This window comes from Carlito syrichta, unplaced genomic scaffold, assembly GCF_000164805.1.
Source record: "Carlito syrichta isolate Samal-C Ts95f unplaced genomic scaffold, Tarsius_syrichta-2.0.1 Scaffold315076, whole genome shotgun sequence".
NCBI lineage: Eukaryota > Metazoa > Chordata > Mammalia > Primates > Tarsiidae > Carlito > Carlito syrichta.
In genome coordinates, this window is record NW_007259172.1 from 65,512 (window position 1) to 93,168 (window position 27,657).

The following is a 27,657-nucleotide window of genomic DNA, read 5'->3' on the forward strand; positions in this document are numbered from 1 at the left end:
GGCGGAGGCGGAAGGATCGCCGGAGCCCAGCAGGTCGAGGCTGCGGTGGCCGGAAGCGGCCACTGCACTCCCGTCTGGGTGACAGAGTGAGACTCCAACTAAAAACAAAAAACAAAAAAACAGAGAATCAGGTAGAAAAATAGCTTGGGGCATTTCCTAACTAAGTACTCACAACTGACAATTGTCCACACCTACACTTATCTTTAACGTACTTCTTTATGCCAGAGTTGGGTCTCTTGGCTTTAGCACCATCTGAAGATGTCATGAGCTGTCTGAGGTGTCTGGATTCAGAAGGAGAAAACTTGAAAAAGTTATGAAGACTCTGGTGTAGTCAACTTGGTGGCTGACATCACACTCAGAGACAAGTGGTCTATGGTTGATCCCTTCAGTCAAAATGTCTTACGCCTCAATACCAATGAGTTTTTTTTCTGTTCTGTTTTGTTTGTTTGGAGTCAGAGTCTCACTCTATCGCCAAGGCTGGAGAATGTCATGCTCACGGCTACTGCAGCCTCAACCTGCTGGGCTCAGGTGATTCTTCTGCCTCAGCCTTCCAAATCGCTGGCACCATCCCTAGCTCATTTTTTGAATTATTGTAGAGATGAGGGCTCACCATGTTGCTCAGGCTGGTCTCGGATCCCTGGGCTCAGGCAATCCTCCCAACTCCGCCTCCCAAAGTGCTGGGATTACAGGCATGAGCCACTGTGCCAGAATGATTTTGCTTTGATGCACTACCCTAAACCTCAAGCTGTGATGTGCTTGTTTTATGGAAAGGAAACAACAGCCATTGGCAGAAGCTCAACTTCCAACTAGAAGATTTGAGGTGGAGACTGGATCTACCTGTTTCTTCTCCTGATATCTGATCAGACCCTGGTCTTCCACTGAACTTGTTTTCTTCAACCATAAAATGAGGAATGATTAGTCTCAGCCTCATAGAATTGTTTTGTTGTTGTTGTTGTTGTTGTTGTTGTTTTAGGAAGGCAGCTGACTATTGCTTCTGGGGAGCAGGCTCAGGGTGGCGCTGGCCCTGTGGATGGCAGCCACGCGCAGGTCGGGGTGGTACTTGTTCTTGCGGATCAAGGGCCTGGTGCCACTCACTGTAGCCCTGGCGTTCTTGTTGATGGTGGTCCCCACGTAGGATGTGGCGGGCTTTCCCTGGCTGGCCCTCCGCTTCGTGACCACCACGTCGCCCCTGCCGTCGTTGGCCAGCTCCACGACCACCGTCTTGGGGTGGATCAGCCCGTGGTAGCGGAAGGAGTTGCGGGCTTTCAGGTTATTGGGCTCGGTGCTGTAGGTCTGCTTGTTCCTCTTGATCAGGAAGCTGGAGCAGATCCTCATGACCATTCATTGCCGATGCGCGGACGTGGCCGCAGCTCCTCTCGCTGCTGTGGCCGGAGATGGAAGGAGAATTGTTCTTTTGTGTTTTTTTTTTAAGTGAGAAAGCAGGTTTTACTGAGAGGACAGAAAAGTTCCCACAGTGGGAGGGGACCGATTTTATTTGATATTTCTTGAATTACAGAAATGATGCATGCCTATTTTACTTAATAAAGCAGGTGCTAATATATATTACTTAACAAAGCTGAATAAAAGCAAAGATGTTTTTCTCTCTAGCCCGCTCCACTACCACCTCCTAATATAGGCAATGCTCACAGTCTTTCTCCTTGCTCATAAATACATAGATAAACACAATTTACAATATATGTTTACAATATATATGTTATTATACAACTAGATTTCTCCCCCATTCAATGTATTGCTTTGAGGAGCAAATGAAATGAAACACATGCAAGAGCTTAGTAAACTGTGGTAACCAGTCATTGAGGCTTACAAGACTCCCATGTAGTTTGGGAGTTAGGTCAATCAGCTTCCTCTCCCTGACAACAGTAAGAGATCAGCTAAGTGAAGGAATGAGTGAGCTGAGTAAAAAATGAAGTCAGAGATGTTGTTGTATAGAATACAAATTTGTCGTGTCCCATCCCCCCCACCCCCACCCCTGTCCGTGGAGTGTGCATCGGTGGGAACAATGTGAGGACCCACGGCCTGGGGAAAAAGAGCACCAGTACCACTTTGTCCTAGCTTGTCCCCAGAACCAAGTACACTGCGTGGCCCAGAGTGGCCAGCCAAGACATGTGGGATGGTATGGGAGAGATGCTGGGTGAATTAATGAGTAAATCAGTGAACTAAAAAAAGGAACAAATGAAGGCACAAACAAGACCCCAAATAAAGACCATTTATTTTAGAAATGTCATAAATAAGGAAGAAAATAATGAGGGAAAATGGGGGATTTTGTATAAGAGAGTTGAGAATGCATTTGAATAAGTAATGAAAAAAAAATTGCTGACATGCTGAAGGCTAATGGCAGGGGACCTGTGCTTGTTTCACCAGCCAAGGGAACTCCAAAGCTGAATTAGAAACCAGGCTTCTCCTTCACCCTCTTGCATTAATACAGTTTAACATAATTCTTTGGAAGCTTCCTCAGAGAATACTGCCTCTGCAAGCAGCTGACTCATGGAGCTGAATGCCTTAGTTATCCTCTTTGCCTTTCTTTAGGTCTCCATAGGCTCTTAGACTTTTCAGGCATAGCCTCCTGATTCTAGCTGCTTCTGTACTGAGCCTGTTGAACTTAACTGCAGATTTACAAACTGCCTGTCAAAGATGTGATGTGCAAAGGGCCCAAGACTGTCCTCTAAACTGGAGTTTCTAAGAATAATTTCCTATCCTCTTGATATTTGGTATTTACCTGCTAGTAATGTTAAATAAGCATGCTAATATTGGCTTGATAAGGTAAAGAGCGAGAAACCTGTTATATATACAAGTCTGGAACCTGCAAAGCTAACTATTATCTAAGATTTTCCAATAACTTTCCTTCCTTTTATTTCATGGAATTGATATTCAACATCGGGACTCGAGTCAGACTGCTTGAATTCAAATCCTGACTCCAAAATGTTTTGGTTGTAGGTCTTGGAGTAAGTTAGTTACCCTCTCTGGTCCTCAATTTTGTCAACTGTACAATGGAGGTACTAATATTGCCTTTCAAAGGGTTGTTATGAGATTTGATTGATATACCTACAAAAGTATGTAGAAGAGGATCTGGAACATGGTAAATACCCAATAAAGCCTTAAAAAGTTTTTTTAATAAAATCATTGTCATTATTTTAGAAATTATGTTTATCAGTTATTAACTTATTTTGATATTCAATGCTCAAAAACATGCAACTGAGTATGCAAGTTAAGAGAAATAGAAATTTAAGACGAGCATCAAATGTAGGATTGTTTTTGTGTATTTGAGGTGGTTGGTGTTTTGCTTGGGATGTAAATTCCCATCAGAGGCAAACTTTTAATTGAAAATAGGTAAAAGGATGCCTAGGACTCACCCCCCTCAATGGACCCCAGCTGTAGGCCACCGCTCAAACTGTGAACTAAAGTGCTGTAAGTACATAACAGTGTTACTGGACAATGGACTCGCTATCCAACACACATAGAAGCCAGTATCATAATACGGTATTATGATACTGGCTTCTGAGAAAAGAAAAAAAGTTATTGCAAGTCAACTGACAAGATGATAGGAGGCAACACTTAAATCTATCTCCCCGATCTGGGGGATGAATCAAGATTTTATGGCATTTCTAACTAGTCAGGATGATGCCATTGCAGCCCGTCTGCCAGGCTGGTGGTGTTAACAATTAGGAGGTTAAAACTTTCTCCCACATCACTGGCCTGGGCTACATGACTTGCAATTTTGACCCTGCGCCATCTTTAACAACTTAAACAATGGCTCAGTTTTAGCTGGTCCTACAGTTACAGCTACATCATTACAAGCATCATTCTGTTTAACATCATGTAAATAGTCATTGTTGTGGTACAGCAAAGTAGGCATGGTGAGAAGTGGTATAAAGCAATACTTCGTGGAATAAAGACAAAAATAAAGTATTATTATACCAGAACTGAGAGTCTGCTTTGGTCCTCTCAGAGTTTGTGGGAAATTTGGGGGTATTCACACACAGGAGAGCCCATACCTGGCTGATTCTGATGAAAGCAATGTAATCACTGCTGAGCTAAATCCAGGGTGTTTCTAAGCTAACTGTAATACCCTAGTAGTATGAAAGAAACTAACGTTTCTCAATTTAGGATTACCAAGCTATAACCATTTCTAAGTGCCCAGCAGGCAGGCTAAATACCAGTGGATACAGCATCCAGCAGGACAGGATGCTGAGTGAGTTCCCATTCATTATAGAACCTACTCCTCAACCCCTCAGTCAGCTTCTGTTTCCTCCTCTGGAAACAAAATAGGACATGCTGTTGCTGGCTCTTCATGTTGGAAGACAATGTTTGTAGTTAGGTGTGAAAAGACAGCCAGATGCAACTTTAGTCCACTGTGCTCATGCTAGGATTCTTCATTCTGTTGAAAAATGGAAGGATCCATCTAAGGTGGACTACTTCACAGGGCAAGGATCTTACAGCACCACTTTCTGCTATGAGCACGCAGATGCAAATACCAGACCCATATATAAAAATGTTGGGTGTTAGTCAATAAACTATATCCAAATAATAAGTAGATTTTATTGCTTGGGAAACAGTGTGAGCTAGATGATTCTATCTTAGTTCTGAGTGTGTGATTCTTTTTGCTAGCTTGATATTTTTTCTTTTAAAGAACATTTTTTAGTCAACTTTAAAGACCCTCAGAAATAGAATAGATTGACCAGACATAATGACTCATGCCTGTAATCCCAGCACTTTGGGAGGCTGAGGTGGGAGAGTTGCTTGAGTTTAAGAGTTCAAGACCAGCCTGGGCATCATAGTGACTTTGTCTCTACAAAAAATTTTTAAAAATTACCTGGGCATAGTGGTGTGTGCCTATAGTCTCGTGTACTCAGGAGGCTGTGGTGGAAGGATTGCCTGAACCCAGGAGGTTGAGGCTGCACTGAGCCATGATCATGCCACTGTACTCCAACCTGGGTGACACAGTGAGATCCCGACTCAGAAAAATAAAAAAGAAATAGAATACATTCAACTTTCTAATCACAGCAAGGAACAAAAACTTCAAGGATCACCCAACAATCTAAACTAACATCAGTGGAAAAACACATATATATGTGAAATTGGAGATCACACATCTGCTAACCTAACATAAATTCTGCCATTCAATGACTGTTTACTGAGTCCCTTCTAGTGCCAGACATTGAGTTGAGTGCTGGATTTGCAGAATATGAAGCACATGCTCTCCCTCCATCATAGGGACTAAGTTCTAGAGAATAAGAACACATAGAACAAACAAACAAACAAATAAATAAATAAAATATTTAGCGCTATGAAGAAGAGAAAATGAATCCATGTAATATGCCTTGGTAAAAAAAAAAAAATTATCCTTAACTAAGCTTTCCTCCTATTAGTCTCAGTTGTTTTATACTTAGTGCTTAGTTTTCCACCTGAAATTACAAACCACAAGAAATTCCAGTGAAGAATAATCGGTAATTTGAATAGGGTTCCTTAGAATAGAGAAAAACAAGGGATTAAAGAAAAGCTAAAAAAAAAAAAAAAAAACTGGGACAATCATATAGGGACTCTTCCTAACTGACCAGCAACCTCAAAACCCACACTCAATTGTGCCCTGGAAGACTAACTATAAGAGTAAAAGAGAGGAAATCTGCTTATCAGGTCTTCTCTGGTCTACTCACATAAGTCAGTTGAAACAACAAGAGGCATTTAAAGAAGAAGTAGAGAAACGAAGGCAGAAGTAACCACGTCACCCATCATGCTGTTCTCCCAGCCCTGTCTCTGGTGGACTATCGTTTGGATTGGGATGCCCCTTTTGGAGAGCTGAGTGACCAAAAGAGAGCCCCCTTGAATGATGCATTGACTGCTACTAGTCTCCAATGTCCACTGATTGTTTTTAATGGGAAACTACAGGAATCAAAGTGCATCTCAAAGCATTGTTGGAAAGAGCACAATGGAGCCTTGCACTGTGCCATTCCCTCCTCCCCAGCCCTGCCCTGCAGAGGCAGTCACTTTTCGCTGGTCTACTCCCCCTCAAACTCTTTTCCCAGTCTGTGGCATCAGGACCAGGTGCTTCTTTATTGCCTCCTGCAGTTCTGATACTCATATACTCATATGAGCTTCTCACTGCTTTAGCAGAGTTTAGTAATACCCAAAATTAAAACTTTCCTGAAACCCCCCCTAGAAAAGAGGAATTTATTTCTTAAAAAGTTGTGTATTTATTACATGTTTAAACTTCAGTCATCTTCAAATACTCTCTATTTGATGCAATACGCCTATCAGGATGCTTTTTCCACTGCTCATAACAGTTTTTGAGCTTGTCAATTTTGATGTCTTTTAGTGCTTCTGCCGTTTTTTTGTTTCACTTCTTCCACACTGGCAAAACATTTCCCTTTGAGGACTTTTTTCATCTGGGGAAACAGAAAAAAGTTGCTCAGGGCGAGATAGGGTGAATAGGGAAGGTGGAGCATGGTAGTCATGCATTTTTGGTCAACAACTGCCAAACACTCAGCACCTTGTGGGCAGGTGCACTTTAAATCATCCATTGTGAAATGGGCAAATGCTTCGAAAGAACCTAAAAAAACCAAAATTCACTGAAACTGAGCACAGCCTCTCACAGCAATGTAGCAGGTACATTAATACCAACTGGGTTCCTAAAACACTCACCTAGTGGGGGAAGCCTGTGGTCTATTCTCCAAAAGATAATTCCAGGTTTTTTGGGGTCCCCCTCATATAAAGGATTATCTAATTCACTGAATACTTTAAAGTAATGATGCTCATTAGCTTACTCAAACAAATCATTATGACTTTTATATTTTTTCTAGGGCAGGACAAGCATAGTAATATTCTATAGGGATTTGTTTCTACAAGGGACACCTGCTTTCCTTCGCTCGCCTAATTATAAAATATCTTCCAAAGTATAATCTGGGCAGTGTTATATAATTGTGCTTAAAAGTATTTAGTCAATAAGGGAATACCTGATAATGGGGCGCATGTCCTAAATCTGACCAACAATGTGTCAAAAAATAAGTGTACAATTATAAACCTGTGTGGAGAGATTGAAAACTTATACCTATGCTCCAAGTGCTACAAAATGGCATATAAGTACTGCTCACATAGATTTTATACAGATCCTTAGTGTATTATAAAACCTGTTTAGTGACTACAAATGCGCACATAAGCAAAATCTGATGTTACTCAGGCATGCATGGAATGAACTAAGATGGAAATGTAACTTGAGCAACATTAAAGAATAAAAAATGTTAATTTCCAAATGTGGAAATAATAATTTTCTGTCTGTGTCAAAGGTGTTTAATTTACAAACAGAAAGTAATCTGTAGAGACATGGAAACATTTATCAGCACTTTATAGGATTATCATGTAAAGCTCCCAAACATGGACCATATTGTCTATCTTCATCTCTTTTCCCTCATGCACACAAATGTACACACACACACACACACACACACACACACACACACACACACACACACACTGTACAAAGCCACCTGGGACATTGCCCTATGCACAGATATACCTGTTGAGATCTTTGTCATAATGGGAAGGACTCACTAGGAAATTCACTAATTAGTTCCTATTTTTTTTCCCAAAAGTTATCCACTATAATCAGTTATCTTCTTGTCAAATTGTCTGGCAGTTTTTCATCATTACTGCCTGTCAGTGGATGTTTGGATTTCACAAAGGTTTGACACTTACCCATGGAGCAAAGCCTCCAGTCTACTGAGGGTTGTGAGTAAATCATAGTTTTCCTTGATAAATCGCTGCTCTTTGGCATACAGTACTGAAACAAAAGACTAATTCTTGATTTGTTTGTTCTACATATTCAGCAGCAAAGAATCATAAAAACAAAAACTAGCTTAGACTAGCTTTTATAAATAAGTTATAATTTATAGATAATTTATTGTCATGCAGCAGTAGAAACTTTAGAAGTAGAAGTAATAGCCTATGCAGACTTACCTTTTTTACTTATAAAATTGTACTTATTTTACTAAAATTACTAGCAAACAAATATCACAATTAAAGCATGTATAATATTGCTTTCATTTTTGTTTGTTTGCTTCCCCCACCAAACTGTCTCTTTCTGAAGGAAGGCTATACAGTCACTTTGTCTTTGTATCATCAATATCCCCAGACAACAATGGGCCTTGTTAAATAAATGGTGGCTAAGAACCTACCAGTTACTCTGGCAAAATATGAATTTTCTTAAATTGGAACTATTCACATAAAGGAAAAGGATCTAATAATATAATCCTGGTTGCAATAATACAGATTGTATTAATAAATAATATTATAATAATATAATATTAGATTAGAGATTATACTAGATTATAATAGATATTATTAAATTAATATACTATAATAATATAATCCTGAAGATTATATCTCTGCCTTTTATGCAACACAAATGCAATTATCTCTTTCTCTTTATCCACATAGATATTAAAAATAAAGTCTAAAAATTACTATTTATTCCTGAGCAAAGGACTCCAGCTGTTTTGATCCTCCCTATGTATCTGGCTCAGCTCTCCAAAGCATCCAATTTTGCCTGTATGTATGTGCTGTGTGCAGCCACACAATTACCTAGAGTCTGTTGGGATTCCCTTTCAAGAAAGAAGTCTTGGTAACAAAATGATGTTACAATTTCAAGATGACTAATGGGTTAAATCAGATTTAGGCTAACCTCTCAAACCTGATTCTTATAATCTTCCTCCCCTCAATTATGACAACATTTATAAAAAGTTAGTAGACACAGACCTGTCATGCCTCTCCCTTCACCTCTTTTAATTTTATTTTTTGTTGCTTCTACAGATTGAGTTCCCTTTAATTAAGCCAATCTCTCTTTGTTTTTCATCCTAAAGGAAGGGAGAGGTAAATCTGGGGGGAATATAATATGTTTAGCACAATATATCTAAAATATTGCCATTTCAATACATAATACTTTTAAATATCAAAAATGTATTTTAGAATACTTTTAAATATTAAAAAAAATTTTAAATTTTTCTCCTGAAATGAAATAGAATAGAGTATGAAATGGAAGCAGGCTAGACTTCTTTACTTTACATCTTGTAGTTTTTTTGTGATTCAAGCCAGGTTCTAACTAAGAATAAACTTGTAGGCCACAGACATAGTATCCATCTCTATAAAAATGTATTCACAGCTGCTTAGGGTCAGAGATAGCAAATGATGATATTCTAGTAACTTAAGAGTCTAACGTTGTGCAAAATTGTGTTAAATCTGATCTTACAGGAGTCATGCACAAAAATGAGATATAGCCTATGTACTCTGAGCTTATCTCAAAAAAGAACTTATATCTGTAATATGGAACTGTCTATTCTCTTTCACGCTAATGCCCAAGACGACATTCAATAACTATTTGAAGAGTAAATAAATAAGTAAATGGCATAGGAGTGATAAGCCAAAAGACTCCACTGCCTAGTCTAATTACCAAAATTTTAAATTCAGCCTTTAAGATAATTTTTCCAATTGAAATATAGCTACATGGGACTAGTGGAGGGGTGTATTGGGTGATGACTGCTAATTGGCGTTGAATTTCTCACTGGGGTGAGGAAAATGTTCTGGAAATTAAATAGTGGTGATGGCTGCACAACTCTGTGAATATACTAAAACCCAATGAATTGTGTACTTTAAAGGAATGAATTATGCAGTATATAAATTATATATGTATTTTTGAGAAAGTAGGATTTATTGAGAAGACAGCAAAGCTCCTACAACAGGTGGGGACCTAAGGGTGTTGCCTGAATTATATCTTAATAAAGCTGTTATTTTTTAAAAATCACAATTGAGATTCAGTATTGATCTGGGCAACATAGCAAGGCCTTCATCTCTACAAAAAAAAAAAGAAAACGAGTGAGTGAGAGAGAGAGAAATCCTCATACAAATGAGTATGGATCCATTAACCCAGAGCTAAAAATATCTTATGTATCAGAGAATTGGTAGGTGAGCTATTGATCCATTTGGTTTTTCATCCAACAAACATTTATTGAGAACTCTGAGTCGACCTATAGGTTAAGTATCCCTTAGCAGAAATGCTTGAGACCAGAAGTGTTTTGGATTTCAATTTTTATTTTTATTTTTTCAGATTTTGGGATATTTGCTTCTTATACCAGTTCAGCATCCCTAATTTGAAAATCTGAAATGTTCCAGTGAGCATTTCCTTTGAGTGTCATACGGGTGCTCAAAAAGTTTCAGATTTTGGAGCATTTAAGATTTGGGATTTTCAAATTAGGGATACTCAACCTGTATTTTTTCCCGGGCTTCAAAAAGCTGTCTCATCTGGTCAAATCATTAAGTTCTGAAAAGTTTTGAAATTCTCTGAGAACACTAGCATATATTGCATATTGACTGTACAAATCTACCTCTTACTACTGTGAGACTCTGGGGCTATCTCAGATGAAAAAGGCTGCAGGTGATGGATAGTTAGTTACACAGCTGCAACAGAACTGGGTTCATCTCATCTAGACTACAAATCCTGATGCTTCTAGAAACAAAAAAAGGCAGTTCTTGTCTGAATATAATGACTTTCGTCTAACATTTGTGGCAGAACTACCGTCAGTTTTCTTTCTGTCTGGCATTTGCTGTAAGCTTCTAGAGACTGTACCTGATAGGTAATTGATTCCTACAAGCCTGCACTGTAAGGGAGCCCTAGACACACATGGTTATCAAACAATTGAAATGCATCTAGTTCAAATAGAGATGTGTTAAGTGGAAAACAAGCACTGAATTCTGAAGACTGATGAACACAAATTCCTTATTCCTATATACATGCACTTTCTACTGGGTGGTCGATAATGTCACCTTAGTATACCCAAATCATTATTTTGAGCATTTATTTCTGTTGCATGAATGTTTTGATGCATAAAAGGCTTACCTGACAGACAATTCCCACAGGACATTGTTACTTCTAGCTTATGATTTTGTATATTCCTGTATGTGGGCTTATATTATTTGCTAATTGTGTCCTGTATTTGTCTGATCTTCCCAAATAGAGTGAGGTTTCCTCACGAATAGAGAGTTTGTGTCAGATGTTTCTGTGTCTCTGCCCCATCTCAGTCCCATAATGTGGTGGTGTGTTCTCATGCCATTCATATATGATGATTGATGGAACTGGTTTAGCTGTCAGGTAGAGAGAACTATGGGTTGAATCACCTTTTCTACTGACTTCTATTTTATAATAATATTCAATAGAAAATTGGGTTCCTGTCAACTGGTATTGCTGAATCCCTGCTTTTGGTCTGTAGTATTAGCACCATCTACCACTGGATTTGCCTTGTGTTTGAGCACTTGTTATATACCTGACTTTGTGCTAGGCGTTTATAGACTGCATCCTTCCTCTGTGCTCATCCTGTTTCCTCATTTCTATCACTACTTTGACCATATGGAGTAATGGATGTTTGATTTTCTGTCTCCCTCTATAACTGTGAGCTCCTTATGGGCATGATAGAATCTTACACAGAGCCTGGTACACAGCAGACTTTCAATCAATGATTGTCATGGGAATAAATAAATAAAAAGTCATGGCCATACATGGTGGCTCACACCTGTAATCCCAGCACCTTGGGAGGCTGAGGCAGGAGGATCAGTTAAGGCCAGGAGGTCAAGGCTGCATTGAGCTATGATCACATCACTACACTCCAGCCTGGGAAACAGAGAGAGACCCTATCTCAAAAAAAACAAAACAAAACTATAAAAAGCAATTGGTTACCAGCTTCCCACCTAGCTAAAAAGATAGCACACATACATTTGAAAAAATGAGAGAACAATACAGTAACATTTAAGGTGCTAATGATATAAATTAGATAACTCATAAATCAAATAAACTTCAGGTAACTGTACAGTCTGGTGCATATAAAACTTTTTTTTTTTTTGAGTAGAGTCTAACCACTTGAACCATTTTAAATTAGATTGGATTCATATTTGCTTTTCTTAAAGAACTTTAGAGGTGTAACTTATATTCAGCAGCAGCATTTTATAAAGTCCCCTTTCTTTGTCCTCCCAATTTCTTATACCCCTTTGCACCCTGCAGCTCTCCCTCTCCAGTCCCCAAATCTCTCCCCACACCCAACCAGTAGCTACTTTCTGAATATCTCCCTCTTCCTTCCTCTCAGTGGCAGACTGACTTAGCCTTGCTGGTTTCCTTTATTCCCTCATTCACTCATTATCCCAAACCCATGCTACAAAGAAAGCCTGGAGTCAAGCACCCTCTGAGCAAGAAAATTCCCTGCCCTTTCAGAAAGTTCATGGGTGGGGGTGGGAGGGTGACCGTAAGAGTAGTTGCATGGGGGGAGATGACAAATACTGCAGTATCGGAATACTAATGCTTGTCCTTATCACAAGTGCAATATGGTTGAGAAATGGGGAGATTGCCAGTTTTCCTCTCCATTTTGGAGCATGCCATCCGTAACTGCAAGCACACAGAAGTTGTCTATGACCTCTGAAGTCTATGGAGGCAATAGGAAACCTGATGGGGTACCTCACCCCCTCATCCAACATTTAATCACACACTCAGAAAAGGGTTTTACCTCATCCAACATAGAATTTAATCACACACTCAGAAAAGGGTTTCACTGCCCTCGGCCCTGACACGGAGCTCCTGGCTATCAGGATTCTCACTTGCCCTTCCTCTGGTAGTTTCAGTTCAATCTATGGCCAGTGTAAACAGAAGTCCTTCCTACCTAAACAGACATCTCCTGAACTAAGTGTAGAGCCATATTCACCAGGCTCCTGAAGCCAACTTGACCCTGTGAGGGTTCATGCCCATTTACCTGAGGAGTCTAAGAATCCATTGCTTTTAAATTCCATAGTGTGAGTTTCTAATCCAGGGGATAACGTTCAGTACTATAAATAAGACAGCATCTGTGTATCAGTCAGGGTCTAACTAGGAAAACAAACCACTGTAAGTATTTAAAACAGGCGATTTAACACAAGAAGTTGGCTAGACTATGTGAGTGATGGAAAATCTGCACCTGTTGGAGAAGACAAATAGGGATGATGAGACAAAGTAGAGATTAGTAAAAAAACGGAAGCAGAGAACTACCCAAGGCTGAGAGATAAAGAGTTCCTGGGCTCCTGGGACTGAATCCACAGAGGTCTATTCCGAGTGAACTGGAGCCTCAGAGAAGGATGTGCCATTTATAGAGAAACTGCTCCCAGGTAGAACCACAAGCACCACTCCAAGGAGAAACCAGAGCGTTTCCCCCTCCAACCTGCCTACCTCAGAGTTTCCACCAATAACACCCATGGGCTGAACAGGAGTCTGGGTAATATGATCAGGAGGGGAGGATTAGACCCTTGTACTGCAGCTCAGGGCAGAAGAAGGGTTAAGAATGGACCAGGCCTGGGGTCCATAGACCAGGTTATGCATAATCTGTGTGAGGTATCACTGACGAACCTGGGGGAGAAATAAGGAAATGTAGATATCACGGTGCAGAAATGACCCAGTCATGTGGACATATGCCCACATGTATACTTCCACCAAAAGAACAACGTGACTAAAGGTTCCAGAGAGGGAAATGCAAGACATATTATAATTGTCAGCTACTGTGGATTATATACACTGATCCACTCAATCTTCACAATCACCTGCAGAATCTTACCAGGAAGAAACTGGGCTCAGAGGAGTAGCTTGAAAACCACCTGGTAACACTGTTAGGACAGAGCTAATTGAATTTGTGAAGCAGGAAGATTGCAGTCAGCATCTTTGTACCTTCCATTGCTGGCCTACTTTTCAGGAGAGCCCTACAAATACCTTCATCAATGACCACCAGCACATGGACAAACACAAAATGTGTACCAATAACACAGATACAAAACACACTCCAAATGCTCCCAGAAAATAATGAGAGTAAAACAATCGGAGTGTTATCCTGACAGTACTATCTTTATTTTTTATTTATTTATTTTTGAGTTGGAGTCTCACTCTGTCGCCCAGACTGGAGTGCGGTGGCCACTTCCGGCCACTGCAGCCTCGACCTGCTGGGCTCAGGCAATCCTTCCACCTGAGCCTTCCAAGTAGCTGGAATTACAGGCATGTGCTACCGTCCGGCTGATTTTTTTGATTTATTGTAGAGATGAGGTCTTGCTGCCCAGGCGGGTCTCGAACCCGCGGGCTCAGGCAATCCACTCACCTCAGCCTCCCAAAGGCGCAGGATTACAGGCTGAGCCACCGAGCCCGGCTATCTTTATTTTAACAGGAAATAAAACATAATGGCAAAGGGATGAATCTTTCATAATGGACTTATCACTTTCAAAGGAGGTGGAGATTGCAGTCACCCCTCAGATAACACTCCATAAGTCACGGCTGAGTCCACTCACTGATAAGGCCACTTTTGAAATACTTTCTTTTGTAAATTTGAAAGTATTTAGCCCTGAATCAGGGATGCCCGTTGATAACTAACAAAGAGAAAATATTTTTTAAAGTGACATGTATCAATTATGTGCTGAGGTCTGTGGGTTGTGTGTATAAGAGGAAGAGAAAGCAAATGTTGAGCAAATGTTCAATCACAACACAAAAGCTAATGGATAAAAGGTTAACATAAATTAAGAAAGAATGATAACATAACCCCCAGAATAAGAGCTCTAGAAAAGTTGTACACCTTTTAAGAGTCTTTTCCTTTAAGTATGAATTCTCATTTCTTAACTAAGTACTTCATAAAGGGCTAGGACAGTAGATTTGAATTGTGCTGATTTTTAAAAGGCACATTTCTCCCCTTGTAGCTGAGTGAGGTGTTCCCTGATACTATCCTGCAGAGAAATACAGTCATTTCTCAGTATACACTGAGGCTTAGTTCCAGGAACCTCACATACACACAAATCTATGCATATTCACGTCCAACAGCTGGCCCTGCAGAACCTGTGATTACAAAAGTCAGCCCTCCCTATACACAGCAGGTTTTATGTTCCATTAATACTGTATTTTTGATGCACATTTTGTTGAAAGAAATTCACATATAAGTAAGCCCCTGCAGTTCAAACCTGTGGTGTTCGAGTTTCAATTGTTATGCACACACACACACACGTGTGTGTGTGTGTGTGTGTGTGTGTGTGTGTGTATGTGTATGTATTAGTTCAATTGTGCTGCTATATCAGAATACCTGAGAATGGGTAATTTATACACAATATAAATGTATTTGGCTCATATTTCTGGAGGCTGGAAAGACAAATATCAAGGTGCTGGCATCTGGCAAGGGCCTTCTTGGTGTTATACCATGGTGAAGGGGCAAATAAACACACCTGTGAGAGAAAGGAAAGGGGATCAAACTTATCCTTTCATTATGAACTCACTTCTACAATGACAGCATTAATTCATTCATTCGGGCAGAATCCTTAAGACCAAATTACCTCATAAAGATCCCACCTGTCCACACCATTGCATTGGGGATTACATTTTTAACACATGAACTTTGGCAAGCACATTCAAACCATAGCATTGTGTGTGTATGGGATCATTATAGTTAAAGCATTTTCTTAAAGATAATAGCTAATACTGAAAGCCTCTAATCTGAAGTAGAATAGCTTAATGGCATAATTTTCAACAAATACAGTGATTTCTGCTGGTATAAAATACAAAATACTTATGAGAATTATGTTACTAATAAAAAACAGGAAAGCTACTTTTCCCAAGGTATATTATAATAATGGTAGTAAATTTTCTCTAATCGAAAAAAAACGAATTTTATTAGTAATAATCTACTCTCCCTTGGCCCTTAAATTTCCAGAGAGTCTCACAGCTGAGTTAAAAGCACAAAACAGTAGAATTTAATGGTGAGCTGTTATATTCTCTGCAATCATTTCCATCACATTTGTTTTGCTTTGCACTATCAATATAAACTATATTTTTCCATGACAAAAGTTACTCAAACATTTGTAGTGGTTTACTAAGGAGCCAATTGTGTTTTTTAAGTTGTGTCCTTAAAACAGCACTCAGACCAATGTAATACACAAATAATTGTGTCAAGGCTATCGTAAAGTCTATATAACAGTTAAACATCTTTTGCAGTTACCTTTATGTATCACAGATGTGTGAATGCATCAGTTCTCTAACACTGCTTAAATCAAACTTTAAATTTTATGGAACCATAAGGTAGCTCTGGTGTGAATTTGGAAGACTTTTCTTTGGATAGTAGAGTAAGTGGTTACAAGGCAACATAGGCCAATGGCATGGCAGAAAGAAGAGGTGTATGAGATTTTCAAAGAGAACAGGGAGATAAAATTGCCCCTAAGGGCACTTATTTGCCCTTTATATCCAAGGTATCTCCCCCCACCCCAACAAAGCAGCAAATTCAAATCTAGGCAGTAGAAAACAATCATTTCTGCCTGTGTGAAATAAGCATACCTGTGAGAGAAAGGAAAGGGGTCAAACTTAAGCTTTTATTATGAAACTACCTCTACAATGACAGCATCAATTCACACATGAGAGCAGAATCCTTAAAATCAAATTACCTCTTAAGGATCCCACCTGTCAACACCATTGCGTTGGGGATTGAATTTCCAACACATGAACTTTGGTGAACACATTCGAACCACAACAATGTGTATGTGTGGGATTATTATATCTAAATACATGAAATGACTCTTGACTTGATAAGGGGCCTTGTTTAGAGTCAGATGAAGCCAGCCTGGCTCTTCTCTGGGGTCCTAACTTTCGGTGACTTACCAAATGTAGACTCTGCTACTACAAATGTCCTGCTTGCAGAACAATACCAAATTAGGGCTCAATGTGTGTCCACCTACATAAGAGATGATACTCTATCTTAACCTCAGACAAACATGGGTGCCATTGAAACTCTAATGGATAGTGCAGTTGTTTTCCAAGACCTGAGATCAAGGAGAATTGGAGTGGAAAATAGCTTGATTCCTCAGGAGAAGTTTCAGTTCCTCTGTTCTTACTTGCTTCTAGCAAGAAATCAGTGAGCTGCTCTTTCAAGACCTGAAGATCACAGGCAAGTTGGGCGAAATATGAATAATAGAGATTTTCAAATGACTAAAATGCAGTTCTAATTTTAAAAAGAGGAAAAATAACTGCTAAAATTGCATGCTTGCCCCTAAAACTGTATGACTTTCATAATAGAATTGCTTAAAATAGTACTTAACAATATTTAAACTGTCACATTGCCGGTTCAAGTCTGATAGATCGGATACCTGAAATACATTCTTTTCTGACTTATACAGAGAGGCCATTAAGTTCAATATTGCCTCATGTGGATTTTATTGAATTTTAGTTTTGGCTAATGGATAACTTCCCAAAAATGGGTCCCATGGTGGAAAACACTTGGGAAACAATATATTGAACAAAGTTCAACAAGTTTCTTATCTATGGAACTTTCTCCAAGGTACTTAATTAAGTAGACATATAGATCTTTTTGCTTCCAAGGGAAGTCTATGTATGGAGTGTTTAACCTGGAATTATTTTTTGTATGTGGAAACCCTTCAGCATTAATATTCTGCAGCACTTACATTGGGAAATAGTAGTTTAGTCCTTTTTTTCAGACATATTGTAGAGGATCTCACTGCTGGGTTTTTGTCCTCCTTTTTCTGCCTGAAACACTTCCAGGTGGCCACATGGCTGACCTCCCACATAGCTGCCTGCTACCTGGCCAACTTTTAAAACCTCTAGTTCCTTCACCACTCTCTCTAGCCTTTTTTCTCTGTTTATTTTCCAGTGTAGCATTTTTTTTTCTTTTCCTTTTTTTCTTCTTAATTTCATTACTTCTCTCTTCTAACTAGAAGTAAGTTCTTTGAAGGCAGAACCATTTGTCTCTTTTGTTCTTTAACATACCCCCAGGGCTTGGAATTTTAGAAGTCTACCTAGCTAGAGTAGGCACTCAATATATGTGTGTTAAAAAAAAAAAAGAGAGAGAGAGAGTAAATTCAAACTGTCCATGCCAGAGCATCTCTGTGTCTTCCGTGTGGTTAACTTATTTGGCTACTTAAATAATTATTGAATACGTACTGCTTGTCAAGTTCTGTACTCACTGCCAAGGCATGCTTTTTAGTGAAATGTAGAAAACATTTGATCAATATCCTTTGATAAAATGTTGTCTGTCTTCAAAGCAAGTATGTGGTTGCCTTTGTGTTCCAGCTCTAGGGTTTGGCCAATCTATATCTTTCAGCTGAGCCTGTAGGTTTGGTTTTCCAAACAGCACTCATCTATGTCTTTAAATGGATCTATGCCTTAGAATGGATAAAAACATCTATATAAGGTATTAAACACTCAGATTAGAATGAATAGGAAGTTAACAGCAGAACGAAATTCATGGACTAGACCTTACCTAGTATCTAAGGGTAAATCTTGCTGGAACCTGTGAAATCACTATTCTTTTAACATATACAGCACAAGTTTTCTGAACACTGTTATGACATGAATTGTGTTCCCCATAAATCCATAGGCTGAGGCCCTAACTTCTAGTACCTCAGTGAAAGGCCACCAAATGAAAGGGTAAACTGAGACAAGGTAGGCTGGTGCCGGTACTGCAGGAATAATGCAAGATTGCAACCAAGTAAGAGGTAGAAGGAAGCAAAGTTTATTATTCACCTTTCACAGATTAGGAAGAGGGCTGACACTCAGGGGCAAGTGTGGCATATCTCAGTGGGGCCTCCAAAAAATGTTAGGGTCACACTCCCATTGGGGCCTCCAGAATGTTAGGTTAGGCCTGTCGGGTGTGTGAGTGTCTGGTATGCAATCTGATGCCACATGAAAGATGCAAAAAATTGCACAGAGGTTGAATTAGAAAACATAGCTTATTTATAAAGTAAATTGGAGAGAGAGAGAGAAAGAGAGGATTCACCTCCCCAAGGGAGGGAGGAAGCCAAAGCTTAAAGAGCACATGGCCACACCTTAGTTTAGGAAGGCAGTGGCCAGTGGCTGCTTGTGGTTGAGTCCAGGGGAAGGTCATTAAGGTGACTGGGTAGTGGTCTGCTCCACATCATCACAAGAGGGCAGGTAAGTGCAGGTACTGATGTCAGCTGATGGACAGCAGGCAGGTCCAGGGGTTAGTTACATGATGGTTGCTGTGATGGTGGTCGTGGTGGTGATGGCGGAGTTCTGTCTATGTTATGTGGTCACAATTAGGTTAGCTTAGTGGTTTGGGCCAGATGGGTTTTCTTCTGCAAGAGATTTCAAATGTTTTCTTTCTTTCTTTTTTACTTTCCTCCCTCCCTCCCTCCCTCCCTCCTTCCTTCATTCCTTTCTTTCTTTCTTCCTTCCTTCCTTCCTTCCTTTCTTTCTTTCTTTCTTTCTTTCTTTCTTTCTTTCTTTCTTTCTTTCTTTCTTTCTTTCAGTTGGAGTCTCACTCTGTCACCCAGGCTGAAGTACAGTAGCACACTCACAGCCATCCCAGCGTCCACCTGCTGGGCTCCAGTGATCTTTCCACCTCAGCCTTCCAAGTAGTGGGAACCACAGGCACACGCTACCATACCCGGCTAATTTTTTGATGTATTGTAGAGACGAGGTCTCGCCAAGTTGCCCGGGCTGGTCTTGAACCCACGGGCTCAGGCAATCCACTCTCCTCCACCTCCCAAAGTGCTGGGATTACAGACTGAGACCTGCCCTTCAAGTGTTTTCAATTCACAAGTTTCTTGGGCTGTCCTTGTCCTGCATCTGATAAAGATTTGCTGAGGGGGTGAGGTAGGCTGCTGCTTGGCCTGCAGTAAAGTGTGATTTTAAAATGTCTGAATGCTTCCTAAAACCTGCCTATTGATATTTATCTTCTTTATATCTAAACTGTGCTAGATGCAAAGTGTGTCGGGGTAAAGCAAAAATGGCTATGGTAAGGCGAAAAGTAAACTAAATTTACTCTAAGTATCTTGAGGTCCCTCCTTTCACTCAGAATATGACCATATTTGGAGATAGTATCTTTAAAGAGGTAATTAAGGTAAAATAGGTGGTTAGGCTGGGACCTAATTTGATAGGATTGGTGTCCTTATAAGAAGAGGAGATTAGGACACAGACATGTGCAGAGGAAGACCATGTGAAAATACTGGAAAAAGGAAATCATCTGCAAGCAAAGGAGAGACCTCAGAAGACACCAGCTTGACCTTGGACTTCCAGCCTTCAGAACTGTGAGAAGATAAATTTCTCTTGTTTAAGCCATCCAAGTTTGTAGTACTTTGTTATGGTAATCCCAGCAAATGAATACAAGCATCTGTTATAGAAAAATAGATTCAGCAAAATCTTATTCATGACCTTAAGGAGCTCAAAGTTTGAACAACTGCGAAATAAATAGGTAATTATAATTTGTGCCATAACTCCTTTGATGGAGATGTTCACACAGTACCCTGGAGCAGATATACCAGGAGCATCAAACTCTGTGGGTTTAGTCAGGTAGGCAAGCTGGGAGGATGTGATGCTTGGATTGGTTTGAATGGCAGATAGGGGTGGAGATGAGCCAGAGGAGAGGGGTTCCAGATGAAACCCCAAGCAGTACATGGGGAGACGATGAGGTCAGAATTAGGGGAACTTTGGTAGGAGCTTGGAGGGCTAGGGTGAGGTTGCAGGAAATAAAACGGAAGTAAACTAAGGTCAGATCATCAGGGGTTTTTAAATTTTTATTTATTTATTTTTTATTAAAAATTTTTTTTTTTTTTAGTTAGAATCTTACTCTTGTTGTCCAGGTTGGAATGCAGTGGCCACCACAGCCTTGACCTGCTGGGCTTAGGTGATCCTTCTGCCTCAGCCTTCCAAGTAGCTAGAACTACAGATGCATGCCACCACATCTGGCTATATCAGGGGCTTTTAATCTTCACCTGGAATCACAAGTGTTATCTAAGAGTGATGAGAAATCACTGGAGGGTTTTAATCAAGGTCACCAGACCTAAATTTTAGGAACAAATTTCTTAGGAAGTGCAGGGAAGACTAAAGGCAGAAAGCCCAGTATCAAAACTGGTATCAAAATTCAGACAAAGAATGCCGAAAGCCATGCCTAAAGTCAAATATAGGCCAGACTCAGTGGCTCAGTCTGTAATCTCAGCACTTTGGAAGGCCGAGGTGAGGGGATTGCCTGAGCCCACGGCTTCAAGACCAGCCTGGGCAACTTGACGAGACCTCTTTTCTACAATAAATCAAAAAATTAGCTGGGCGTAGTAGCGTGCACCTGTGGTTCCTGCTACTTGGAAGGCTGAGGCGGAAGGATCACCGGAGCCCAATTGTCGACTCTGGGGTGTCCATGAGTGTGCCACTGCACTCCAGCCTGGGCAACGGAGTGAGACTCTAACTCAAAAAAAAAAAAAAAAAGCTGAATATAAAGGAAAAACATTTAAGAGACATTAAAAAGAATGAAAATGGCTTGAGAATGAACAGTGAGCATGAAGAAAAAACACTCATATGAGAAGGTTGATGGGAGGTGAAAGAGATAGAGACTTAGGACGTGGCTCCAGGGTTAGGGACTGAGCAGCAGAGTGAGGCCACAGGCCCTGGGGAAAAAAGAGTAGCAGAAGAGAAGAAATAAAATAAAATAAAATAAGGAGCAAGCTCTTAGGGGCTTTTTTTTCTTTTTAATTTTAATATTAGGAGGCACCTCTGATTCATTCTCTTTTGAGGATTGTGTTTTTTAAAGATTTTAGCCATTTCTAGTGAGTTAGAATTTTTTTTTTAAACTCTCCTTAGGGCCATAGTCAGTGTAATTCTTGGGCACAATTCAACTCAATTCTGCAAATGTTTGAAATTCTATTACAAGGTAGGCAGTTACTAAAGATTGAGTCTTCTATTTAATTCATTTTAATGGTCTCAAGATTTAGGGTGCCTAAAAGGGATAGGACATTAGTTAATGGTGAAATGATTATAATAATAAGAAAAATGCTTCACGTATGTAGGAAACTTTATAATGCACCAACATAACCCTTTATCATTTGAACTTCATAGCAACACTGTGAAATAGCTGAGTACCACTATCTTGTACTGATACATATGCTTGGAATATAAGATAAAGAGAGGAAATTTTGAGTCATTTTAAGGTCATTTTTCATGTAGGAGATCAAAACTGTTAATAGTTACTCAGAAATAGCAAATTTTGTGAATTTTTTGAACTCTTCGCCCCCCCCACTATAAAAGTAACAGTTGTTTATTGTTAATAAAAGGAATTGAGAAAAAAGAATAAGGAGGGGAGATCATCCTATCTGTAACACCCAGAGAAAAACACAGCTAATATTCTAGTGCATATTTTCTTGGTTTTTAGTATGCTTTATCTAGTATCTTACATAAGTGTGTAATCTTATATACACATTTGCAAGTTGCTTTTTCATGCAATGCCAGCTAATAATTTAAGTAGCCCACAAAATAGCCTGTACTGGAGCCCATTCCCACTTCTTTATTCAAGGACCTTAGTCTTGCAAAAAAAGTCCACTGTCTTATTTGCATAATCAAATATTTTCTCTCTACTGGATCATTCCCACTAGCTCACAAATGTACTGCAATGCATCTCATCTTAAAAATAAGCAAAAGCACCTATCCCTGGACCTCACATGCTTCTTGAGTTACTGCCTTCCTTTTCACTGTAAAAGTCCTTAAAATATTTACCTGCAGTTACTTTCTTGTATTCTTTCTCTGGTACAGTCCAGTCAGGCTTTTCTTCCAGCCACGTCTCTGCAACTGCTCTTGTCAGTGTCAGTGACCTTCACGTTGCCACTTTCAAAGCACACATCTTGGCCCTTGTCATATTTAGCCTCTCAAGAGCATTCGGTACTATTGATCACTCTGTCAATTGTGAAGATCCCGAGATACTCTGAAAATGCTCCCTTCCCTTGGCCTCCAGGAACCACTTTTGTTCCTGCCTGACTCACCACCACGTTTTAATTTGTGAGGCTGAAGTCTTAGTCCCAGGTTCTCTTCTCTTCGATGTCTCCACTAAACTTCCTGAGTGACCTCACCCAACATTCGGCTTTAAATATCATCTGTAAGCTGATAACTCCTGTTGGGGGCAGAGCTTTTCTGCCCTCTCTGAAGGTTGCATGGAATGAAATGACAATCGGCAGAATCATAGGAGAGAAGTCATCCAGTTGTATTAATGTGCATGAGCATAGCAGCCAAATAAAATATGACCCAAAAAGGAGCCAGATGCTTGAGGCTTAAATATTCTTCTCATAGTGGGAAGGAAGTGAGAAAAGTATAGGTAATCTTTGAGGGGTGGTAAATGATTTTCAAGGGAAATTAACAAGCTCAAAATGTACTCAACAGTTTATAAAACTTTACTTTGGAAGTTAAGTGATACCAACAATTTACAGGAAGATGATGGATGAGCTGTACCGAGACCAAGGATTGAAATGACCAGTGTGAGGATGTGTGGGTTCATCTTTAATACTTCTAGAATGCTTAGGAAGAAGATTTGTTTGTTCTGTTCTAATAAGAACTTTAACTGTCTTTAAATGACAGCACTTTCCAACTGTGATCTTCTTCTCAAAATTGTGTTAAGCATGTGCAGCTAAAACAAGGACAGGAATTCAACTTGGATTTGAGATCTATGCTTATGAAATGGTTTTATCTGAATTAGTAAGCATATGCATCCTTAAAAGCCCACATGAAGATGGCCAGCAGTTCAAATTTTACTGGTGTATAGAGTTTAAATGAAACAATAGTAGAGAAATGTAGTAAAAGAGGTAAGAGCTTGGACGGTAAGATCTAGCAGGTCTGGATTCAAATCTCACTCAGTCTCTTAACTGATGTGTGGACATGGACATGAGTTTAACCATTCTAAGTCAGGCCATATTTCCTCACCTGTAAAATAGGGATAATGTAGATAATACAGTAATCATCCCTACATAATATTATCATGAGTGTTACATGAAACAACACATATAAAAGTGCTCAGCACAGTTCCTGATACATCCTAAGTGTCTAACTATTCTTAGCTATTAAATTATCTTTACTGGTTTTAAGGTTTCCTCATAAATCGTATCTGCTGAGACTTTAAAGCATTATTACACTTACTTATTGCAAACTTGGTTTCAGACCAAAGATATTTGTATGACTAAAAGTTCAGCATTTGCCAAAAATGTTTGTGCTGCATGACTTCTATGTCCCTTCAGCCATGCTTTCTTCTCCAAGAAACATCGTGATTTTGTAAGGCTAAGCACTAACTAGCAGGTTGAATGGTATGAAGCGTACTGTAGTTTGTGGCATTGATTACCTCTGCAAATCAGTGATTCAGGAGATCTGGGTTTCTCCATGAATTGGCTTTTAAATAATGAGCAACAATCATCCATTAACCACTGAAGGGCCCCAAGGGAGACTTGGATGAAGATGAAGTATTGCGTACTAACCATCATGTATTTGTGATTTAATAGTCAAATATAAACCCTTTTAAAGTTCACTTGTGGTTAGAGAAGCTGTGGTTAGAGAAGTTATTTTTATTGCAAATTAAACTTCCATTGCTTGGACTCAGCTCTTCTGACTCAGAGAGACCAGGCTGGACAGACTCACATTCTACCTTTTCTCTCAGCCACAGTAGTGGTTACCTCCTCTGTCATCTATCCTGGACAGCAATAAGATTGCCAGAGCCAGGAAACAATGTGTTTCTCCTACTTTGAGCTCTATTAAGTAGAAAGTAGAAGAAGCAATTGAGATTATCTTGGTCTTCCTGATTACTAAAGGATTTCCTGCAAGGAACAAGACAGATAACAGTGTAATCAAGATATTCTCTAAATGTATAGTCACATTGTCTATTGCCTTGGCAGAAATGTGACAGGTATGGATCATCAGATGATTTTTCATCTAATTCTCTCCTCTTTTTCCTTTCTCTCTTCTCTTAAGATTTTTAATGTTTAAACAGAGGCAATCTGTAAGCTTACTCTTGGGAAAAAATGTGGGACCAAGTAAAACATGGGGACTCTTGGTGGTAGACCAACTCTTAATGACTCTCAAATGTAATCACCTATATTCTTTATCACCAAACTTTTGCTAGCTCTTTTATAGAAAGCTTTTTTTTTTTTTTTTTTAAACTTGGCCTCTGCAGGACATTCAGAAGACATTGGTCTTCATTTCTGGTTGTCTAAGCTATTATTAGCTCTGACTTAAGGAACTATCATAAATCACAGCATCTAAACCCTGAATCTTTTCTTTCCCTCAAGCAAAGTCCCATCTGAGAACTGATGGAAGGCAAGGAATGAGTCTTGTATATTCCTGTGTTGCCTGCATTTTTCTCACAAGAAGAGCTCAATAACAGCTTGTTGAACTGTTGAACAGTATTGAATATAAAAGGGATGGTCAAGGAATATTGTTTAGATTGAAGCCAGGAAAGGTTTTGTGCCTGATCTGCTGGTCTGGGCCGGTTTGTCAGAAGACCAATTTTGCTCAATACAGTTAGGAAAATTGCTAAAGAGCTAGAACTGTTCTAGGGTTTGCAGAGAAAATTTTTATCTTCTAGCATGTCCCAAACTGAACCTGCAGAAAAAAAAAAAAAACAAAACAAACTTAAGCCTCTCTTAAACTCAAGAGAATACCAAGGTGGTACAGCTTCTCAGAAGACAACAGTGCCTTTTGGAAGCATATATTCTAAGAAAAGCCATTGCCTGTTATGATATGGAGTGGTCTCCCAGCTTCTCTTCTAATGAGCACATTCTCTTCTCACTCATGCTTGCTACTGATATAACAACAACAAATAGCATTTGGTGTGTAACTTGTATTGCACGGGCTCTCCATTTTCTTGCAAATAGGTGTGACCTTTACTCACTGACTGCCACATAGTATGAGAGAAACCCATCACCATAAAATACAGAATTTTCACTTTTGGATTAGTGAAACCCATTTATGCTGCTAAAAACTTTATCTGCCTGCTTTGATGTGGGAAATGAGTGGCATTGGTAGGACATGCATGAACTGTGTAGATAAAGCCTAGCTTCGTGCTGTGTGGTCATGCCACCTACTGATCTACATATGTGCAGTTATGTGAATAAATAGGTGCTTCTGGCCAAGCCCTGAGAGATAATTTTCCTTTAGGCTAATGGGAAGGAGGCAGAAAGTTTAAAAGATCGCTCTTGTGCCATCTTCTCCCTTTTCTTCTTTGCATCTGTTTTTCGGAGGAATCTTAGTAATGGGGAGAGTTTACTGTATTTGCAACTTTGAGTGGTCTTGTTCTAGCTTACACAGAAAAGCAGTAGGAAGAGGTGAAGACAGATAATAATTAGACAGGGCAGCCAATGTGAAAGAAGCTCCCCAAGCTTCCTGAGGCAACGTGATTTTTGAGTTCAGATGTGTTTTGAATCCTGTTGTGAGATATATTAGCCTGTGGGCATTACAAATCTTAGAAAATAGAACTAGTAAGTGCATCATTATCCAGCAAGAAAGTGAGCCTACTGCCACCAGTAACATCTGTATCTGATTGTCAAAGAGAGGAAATACTTTTGCTTGTATCATATTCCTTCTAAATTCTGGTCAAACACAAAACAAGGCAGCTGAGTGATGTTACATAGTGCTAGTGTGAAAATGAAGTGCAAAGTACCCATTAAAACATGAAGTACATTTCTAATGGACTTCAAGAATCACTTAACACTATCCAAGACTACCAAAGAAAATCAAGAGCCCCTGAGACAAAATGTCCTGAAATTTATCTTGTGCCTTGTAATTTGTCATGGCGTGTTTTTTGTCTGTATATAACATTCCATGTAAGGCAGCAAAGACCAACCTTCTTTTGTCTTTCAAGATACAGGAAATTCCATCATCACAAGGATGGTTCACATTACTCTTGCATAGTCACACCCAATTTCCTCAGCCCCCACCCACTCCTTAATCCCTGGCAACCCCTAATCTGTTCTGTTTCTATAATTTTGTCATTTCAAGAATGTAATATAAGTGGAATCATACAGTATGCAACTTCTGGAATTTGCTCTTTTTATCAGCAAAATTCTTCTGAGATTCACTCATGATGTTGTGTATATCAATAGTTTGTTTCTTTTTATTGCTGAGTAGTAGTGCATGGTCTGGATGTACCAGTTTGGTTAACAATTCACTTCTTAAAGGATATGTGCTTTGTTTTTATTTTTTAGCCATTACAAATAGAGCTGCTGTGAACATCCTTGTACCAATTTTTGTGAACATAAGTTGTTATTTCTCTGAGAAAAGATGCTCAGGAGTGCAATTGCTGGGTTATATGGTAGTTGTATATTTAGTGTTTTTTAAAAACTGCCAAATCATCTTCTAGAGTGGCTATATCATATTACATTCCCACCATCATCATATGAATAATTCAGCTCCTCCACATCCTCATCAGTATTTGGAGTTCTCATTTTTTAGGCCATTTTGAAGGATTTTGTAGTGTGATATCTCACTGTGGTTTTATTCTAGATACTAGTCGTTTTATTCTAGATACTAGTCGTTTGTTGCTTATACACTTTGCAAATATTTTCTCTCTGATCATAGCTTTTATTTTCACTCACTTCACATGAACTTTCAGAGCAAATGTTTTTAATTTTAGCAGTACCAACTTATCATTTTTTGCTTGTTTTATGGATTAAGCTTTTGAAATCAAGTCTAAAAACTCTTTGCCAGTCCTAGATCTTGAAGATTGTCTCTTATCTTTCTTTCTTTTTTTTTTTTCATTAATCAGTATTTTTTATTATGGTTTTGTGGGGTACAGTTAAGGGTTAGGTGTACAATTACGTTTCATTCAGGCACCCTGTTGATAAGAAGTGTTTTCCCTTCCC

The 27,657-nt window shown here is 39.3% G+C and overlaps 1 protein-coding gene and 1 pseudogene across 1 annotated transcript in view; one reads left to right on the top strand and one right to left on the bottom strand.

Annotated features, from left to right (window-relative positions):
- Positions 1 to 27,657, top strand: part of LOC103274857 (clavesin-1) — a gene marked incomplete at its 5' end in the record, with an annotated part of 98,665 nt that overhangs the window by 44,339 nt on the left and 26,669 nt on the right. The gene's annotated exons all lie outside the window — the stretch shown is intronic.
- On the bottom strand, positions 970 to 4,311 carry LOC103274856 (annotated as a pseudogene).